We start from the raw sequence: 8199 nt of genomic DNA on the forward strand, positions 1-8199 counted from the left end.
GACCGGCAAAGTCCGCCCGATCACCGGTCAACGGTTCAACTCGGTAGAGGTCAGACCGAGTCAAATCGGTCAACTGGGTCAACTGCAGAGTCACTGTATGAGTCAGCTGTCTAGTAAGATGTGTCAGCTCTGAGTATGCATACTGAGTGGCCAACTTGCCAGGCCACTGCCTTTGCATAGGCCATTCCTGTGTTGCACCAAGATGGTGCTTCGGTGCTGCTCTCCAGCCATGATGGTTATACACCCTGCAAGTCCTGCAGTACTTAACCATTACCAGTCCAATCCATTTCAGTTCAATTTCTTCTCTAAACAACACCAGAACCATCACTGCAGTTCTGCAGTTGCCCAGAGTCTTAATCTCTGCTCTTGACTGCAACAGTCTTCATAACCTGCACTCCAAACTGCTCATCTGCAGCTGCACAACTCCATACTCCATGACCTGCAACTGCTTCATTCTTAGTCTTGAACTGCAACATCACAGAACTGCACTGGCCTATAGCAGCAACAATCCCAACTTATGTAGCTTAAACTTCTCAACTCAGCAACACATTCACCATCTAAACCTACCTGTGCCAACACCATTCTATCATCTCACTGCCATCAGACTTCACCATTTGCAATCCATCTCGGTCCCTGCAATTGCACTGCCTCAGCAACTCTCAGCTGCCAACCGCAACTGCAGCACAATCTCAAGCCATTTAACTCCAGTACTTGCAATCTCCAATTAGTTGCAACACCACCAACTGAACTGCAAACTAACATTCATCTAGGCCTATTCTCATTTCAGCTACTTCGCAATCTTCGATGGCCTCATTGCACACAACCAGCTTTACCCTCTTCTCACAGAATCACTAGTAAGTGACCCCTAAATCAGCTGCAACAGCTCACCAACACTGCACAACATCAACTCCTCTTACTGATATCACCAGAACTCATTTCAGCTTCTATACCCACATTCGAATTGAGTTTCGCCCATCTTCTATTTCATCACCTCTTAAATCAACAGCCGCAACCCCAAATTTTCATCTCAATTAGCAGCAACCATCAAACTCCATATACCACTGAGAACCCATGAATATCAACATCTCCACTTCGATTGAGACTCAAATATGAGATAACCCATCGCCAATTGAACAGCAGTAGGAATCATTTGTATTGTGATTCAAAACTCAGCACTTCTGAAATCTCCTCTCGATTCGAACCCGAATTCTCATCATCTTCTTCACCAGTTCGAATCAACCATGGCAACAACACAAAAGCTTATTCTCTCAATCTCAGTTCAGAAACAGCTTCATCTCCTTGGTCTCTCATTGAACTCTCCGATCCGCATCTCAATATCTGTTCAATACCATCATAGCTGTGTACCGAACTCCAGCCATCTTCACTGCTTGTTAGTTGCGAGAAGAACTATCAACCCTTTCCGAAACAGCCACAAACCCTACTGTTGATTGACGGCAGACATAGCCGAGAGTTGGTTGGAGGGAAAGAGAAAGAATCCACTTCTGGATCTCGACCCGCACTCAGCAGCGGCTGCTCCTCTTCATTCAGGCAAAGAATGGAATGAAGAAGGAGATGATTGAGGCATCTCGACTCTAGGATTAAGAGTTGGGGCTGATAATGACACCCATATGCATAAGCTAAGGGATACCCCAGTGGATGCCCTAACATGTGGTCACCCCTTAACATCAGGTGGCTTCGTCTTTTCGCTCCAAATGAGTGATTTCTCCCTTTTACGCTCCATTGCTGCATAACCTTAGCCTGCTCCAAGTACAACTCGCCTGTAGCAATTGCACATGTGATGACACTTTTGCCCTTTTCGCTCCAAATGGACACTTTCTTCTTCTTTTGTTCCAAATGACTCCAGTGTACCTAAACACTCAAAACCATACATAATTTACACGAAAAGTCTCAATGAAAGCATAAATACAAGATATAAAATTAGGTGTTTTAGACACCTATCACTGGACTGCAGCAGCCGCTGAGGAACTAGATTTAAACAGTTCGATAAACCTGAGTGTAACAGTTACAAACAAAACCAGACTGCATCAGTTGCGTCCAACTAAGTACAGAATTGATGAGCAAAACTGGACTGCATCAGTTGCATCCAACTGATGCAGCAGTTTCTTAAGAACTGGACTACAACAGTTCGATCTATAACAGTTATTAACGTTACTGTTTTCAATAGTTGCGTCAAAATATTAGGGTGTATACTCGCCCCCTCTTAATCCTGTAACTCGTTGTAGGATTAAGAAGTTCAGATTTCCCTTTGTTTCGATTTCCAGCAGCTGAATTTCACATTGTATTCAGGTGCTACGTAACTCGCCCCCAAGCGTGTGGAGTGTTACACAGTTTTCCCCAAAAGAGTTACTTTAGACCTTGAGGTGTTACATATCTCGTCCAAAAGTGATGGGCATCCACGTTGAAGTGATATGCAACTCGCCCCCAGAAGATAGTGATTGTCATGCTACTCAATGCTCGCACAAGGGTGCACATCCTTGCTGCATCTTGCTCGCGCATGGAATGAAATTGAAGGTGTCTGCTATCTGGAATCCACGCAGGGGGCCAATCACACTATTCCAGATGCGTGCAGAATTGAAATGTGTGCGTCTCACATGCTTGGCATGCGAAAATGCTCGCCACATTGTAGATGTCTCAATGAACAAAAGTATGCATGATTAGATAAAAAGATGTGAAAATATTTAAATTGTATACGCACCATATTAAAAGTGTTATTGTGTGAGGCACGACGTCACGCTGTGAGTGATGCTACTATTCTGGTGAATAAGGGGTATCTTCACGATGAAGTCATGTTGAAGAAGATGGATCATTCATATTGGCTCTGCAACATCGGTTATGTCTGGTGCAGTTAATATTGTGCCTCGTCTTGGCTCGACTTAGCCACTAGACTTTATGCCAGATTGGATTGCACCAGTTGAACCAAAAATGGACTGCTGCAGTGATATTGGAACTGGACTACAGCTGTTACTGCAGAACTGGACTTCAACAGTTATGATGAAAACTGGATTGCAGCAGTTACGATCAACTGGACTGCAGCATTGCCGAGGATAACTTGACTCCAGCAGTTCGATCAACTGGACTGTAGTAGTTTTAACTAGCACCGAACATGTGCGTTTTGAGGTTTATGAATCGAACCAGTACTCACAAACTTTTCACACCGGCATTTTGTGGGTAGAAACTCGACGCAACAACGTCCCCGAACATTGAATATTATATGTAGTTTTCACTTGATAGTGGTTGATGTGCCACTCGAAATCTCAAAACTAAATTTTGTTCAAACTCATGATTTTTCACCTCCACGTTGCAGGGAATTGAAAGACGATTCCAACGAGCTAAAAATCACCCGATCCGGACTTAAAATGAAGAAGTTATTGACAAAACAAGATATTCAAGAAGCGCGCGTGCTATTGCAGACGTGGCGACTGCTGACTGGACCGAATGTTGACATGGTGACTGCTGACTGGACCAAATGCTGACGTGGTGGTGCTGACTAGACAGAATAGCTGACGTGGTGGTGATGACTGGTTCTATCTGATGACGTGGCACATCACGTGGCGTAACTGATGACGTGGCAAGCCATGTGGCTTCAGGTTACGTGGCATCATGCTAACCGGACCAAATGCTGACGTGGCGTGTTCATGACGTGGCAACCTTTGGTTGGTAGACATTGATGACGTGTCGTGCTGACGATGCATCACTTTGCTGACGTGGCGAGCTGCCATGTCATCGCTTTGCCGACGTGTCGCGCTGACATGGCGTGATGACTGGCTGCTGTCGGTTGTTGACGTGGGTGAACATAACCCCTGACTTGGGTGAACGTCACAACGTAAAGTAGGTGAACAACACCTAACGTGGGTGTAAATATCTCTGACGTGGGTGAATACCTCCGAAGTGGGTGAACGTGACCGGTCGCCGGGATTGGCCGCCGGCCTTTTTTTTTTTAAAAAAAAAAAACCTTCCGCGACGCTTTTCTACAACTGTGATCTTTGCCTTCGGACTTTTTGCGACAGATTTTCGAAACTGTTGTCTTTTCCTTCAAAGATTCTTGCAACGGCTGGTGAAAGTGTTATCTTTGTTGTCTTCCACTTTCCAACAGTTTTGGGTACTGTTGTCTTTTCTCCTTGAACTTTCTGCAACCGTATTCCTGGACTGTTGCCGTTTCTCATGAACTTTTCTGTAACAGTTTCCTGTTTTCTTCTTTTTTCTTGGATTTTTAGCAACAGTTCTGGGTAGGGCTATCAACGGGTCCGGGTCCTCCCGGGTATCAATGGATCCGGACCCGGATCCTATTTATAAAAGTCGGGTCCGGTTACTAGCGGTTCTGGGTCCGGTTCCTAAATTAGTGGACCCAGAACCGGACCCTTTTAAAACCCCGGGTACCCATCGGTTCCGGGTACCCGTTGGGTATTAAGAAAACACACATAAAAGTTCAAAATTTTGATGTCTTTCCCTTTTTTTGCTTGAATCAAACTTATTTCTATAAAAATTTGGTATTATTTCTTTATTAATGTACTAAATAAAGATTAAATGTAAGAAGAAATGAAAAATGAGAAAAAAATTCAAAACCAAACTAGCAAAATACTTGTAATTTTGCTAAAAAGAGGGATAAAAGAATGAATAACCGGGTACCCGTTACCCGCGGGTACCCATCGGGTATTACCCGTTCGGATCCGTTTAGATTCGGGTCCAATCGGGTAATTACCCGTCGGGTCCTAACTTGTTAATGGATCCAATTTTGGGACCCGGAACCGGACCCTATTCGCTCGGGTCCGGTTCCGGTTCCGGGTAACGGGTACCCATTGACAGCCCTAGTTCTGGGGACTACTGCTGTTTCTCATGGACTTTTCACCATCGTTTTGCTACACCTTTGTGGCCTTTCTGGATTTTTTTTTTGAGATGCTTTTCTGGATCCTTTTGAGATGCTTTTCTGGATCTTTTTGAGATGCTTTTCTGGAGGTCTTCTCCAGGGTTTTCAAGCGCCTAGAGATTGTAAGCAACTTGGCAACCTTGTGATCATGACAGTAGTGATTTTGACGTGCTACAAAATCGAACATGTAGACACTTCGTTATTTGGGAAACAAATTTTTCGAACTTTGGACTTGAACATGCTGCGGATCGATCATCCTGACAACAATCTTGGTGATGTTTTCTCTTCATCTTTTGTCACGGACAGAACGTACTGAAAATTGTTTCAACAACCCTTGTAGTAATACAGTTTGGGTGATTTCTGAAGGTAATAGTTTCAGCAAATCTCGAACCGCGAACCTAGATTGCAGCAGTTGCGATCAACTGGAGTGCAATAACTGCGATTAACTGGTAAGCAATAGCTGCGATCAGCTGGACTGCAACAATTGCGATCAAACTGGACTGCAACAGTCAGTGATTTTTCACGACGTTCAAATAACTTTTCCACAAACACGATTTTGAAGCATTTCGTAGTACTTTTCTCAACGGGAAAACACGATTCTTTTTGTCGTATCCCCTTAGTCGGCGCCAATGTTTGTACCCAAAATTACTTTTGGGAACGAAACACGATTGAGTCGATGATTTGAGGTGTAGTTAGGGTTAGGAAACGAATTGAAGAACAATAGAAGAAAAACAGAGTTAACGTGGTTCGGCAAGACGTGCCTACATCCACGGATGAATCCCCTTGGGGAGTGATGTTTTATTGATCTCAGAATTACAATAGATTTTTTCTATTCTCGCTAGACCCATTTTCCTCTACCAGGGCGTCCCTATTTATGCACTTGAACATCTAATTTCGAGATAAACGTAAATGGCATTAACTTTACGTGCATGCCTGGAATTAATTCTGCATGAAACTGCCCTGCATGCCTCCTGGAATCAATTCTGCATGAAACTGCCCTGCATGCCTCCCTGTATTAATTCTGCATGAAACTTCCCTGCATGCCTCCTGGAATCAATTCTGCATGTCTCCTTTCTGTTGTTTGACTGTGACTGTCAAGCTTTGAATGGTTTGACCCGCTGGTAGACTGGGTTGTTGGAGACATGGTTGGAGACTGGATGGCTGGCGACCTGGATGGAGACTGGCTGACAGCACGACTAGCAGTGAGGCTGGAAACTAGTTGGAAGCACTATTGGCGATCTATATGGAAACTAGCTGGTTGCACTGCTGGCAATCTGGATGGAGGACTTCGCCTATGCACAAGGCTGGGCAATATGGTCGGGGGAGATGGACGGGGAACCTGGCCAGGAACTGGTTGGCAGCGTCGCTAGCAATACGGATGAAAACTGGCTAGAAGTGCGACTTGTAATTTGACTTTGATAGTTGACCGAAAGTTGACTTTTGCCATTGACTATGACTTTCGTTGACTTTGACCATTGACCGGTCGTCGACTTTGACCATTGACCGGTCGTTGACTTCATGGATCACTGGATTAGCTGGTAGCTACTTCAGTCGGTAGGTTGGTGGCAGGCTTGGATGAGGGCCAAAAGGTGATTTAAGTTGTAATTTGGCCCATTATGTGGTATTTTTACTCATGGTACAAACAAATTGAAAGAATATGATTGGTTCAAATTCAAGTTGATAGAAAAAAGAAAAGAAGTTTTGACCATAAATCAGTTGGAGATTATTTTAGCTATCTGAAAAAAGAGAAAGGGTTTGGGACGTAAATCAGTTGACAATACAATTTCTTTTACTCCTATCAGTGTTGGAACTTATCGAAACAGAATGTGGCTTAGCCTGTTCCGTTTTGATAACCCAACAAGTTCCGATAGAATTTCGATTCTGACATCCGATCTGATATAGCGGAAAAAAAGTTATATCTATAACTAAATTGTCGGAAACGGATAGCGAATTTCGGATAGGGATTGACAGCCCTACAGACAATGAGTGACTTTTTCTTAGCAGCATTAAGCATTTGACCTGTATCATCTCTTTGGTGGTTTTTATAGAGCTAATACAAATAGTTCTTGTAGTCTTCAATATTTTCTTTGGTGTTGCCATAAACCTCCTTATTCCAGACTTTAATGATGAGCTTGATGTCCTTTAATTTCCTGGATATAATGAAAGCATCAGATCCAGAGAAATTTCTTCTCCAACATTCAACAACGATTTTTTTGCACACCCTATGATCTAGCCAAGGACCAAAAAACTGGAAGGATATATTGCCACATTTTCCAATGGGGATTGGTGTTCAGCAGGATGGGGTGATGACTAGATCTAATGTCAAGCATATTGGATATGGTGGTATTAGGGAACATTTACATCCAACTTTCAGAAGCTAAACCTCTATCAAGTCTTTGCTCAGTTAGAGTAGAACCTGATCTCTTGTTGGACCAAGTGAAGGGACATCTATAATAAAACCAATGTCAATAAGATCCAGATCAGTAATTTTACTATTGAATATGTTTGTCACAGTATAGTCAATAGGGTTAACACTGAATTTCTCTTAGTCATGGAGGATTAAGTTGAAATCTTCGATAATCATCCATGGTAGATTATTAGTGAGATAAATGTTCAAATATCCTCCAAAACTTTGTTTTCTTAGCCAAATTCATAGGGGTTGCCATAGTAACTAGTATATAATCGAGGGGGCTATGAGCAGAGGTGACAATAGCATTAGTATGGTTCAAAGAAAGGTCAATAACCTCAATGGTCATATTGCTTTTCCATGTCGGTGCTATCCCATCAGCAGTCCCACTAGCTCCTCATGGTTCAAAGAAAGGTCAATGACCTACTTGGTTTTAAACTTTGTCCCATAAATAGATGACCTATTTCACTAATCAAGGGATATTTCTAAAACTACCCTTTTAATTGATTATTTTTTCTATAAGAAATATGTATAATTTGGTAGTCATGTTTATATTCGTTGCGTAGGTGTTTTAAAATGCTTTTCAACGGTATAAAGTTTATAAAAAACGGTGGTATAGTTTAAGAGATAAATCGTTTCTAAATTTTACTAATTATTGCTCATAAGGATATAATTGTAAAAAATAGTTAAATATACTCAACTTTCCTCCTTGTCTTAAAAGTTGTGCAAACTACAATTAGGTCATCTTATTAGGGACGGAGGGAGTATAAAGTAATTAAAGTGTAAGAAGGTTATCCCAGTTGCGATAAAATCGCTTTCCAGGATATTATTAGCCAATGAGTTTTACTCAGTTGTGAACATTTTTATCCTTTTATCAGCAGCAACATCTTTGTTTCTTTTTAGAATT

Source organism: Papaver somniferum, chromosome 9 (assembly GCF_003573695.1).
Source record: "Papaver somniferum cultivar HN1 chromosome 9, ASM357369v1, whole genome shotgun sequence".
NCBI lineage: Eukaryota > Viridiplantae > Streptophyta > Magnoliopsida > Ranunculales > Papaveraceae > Papaver > Papaver somniferum.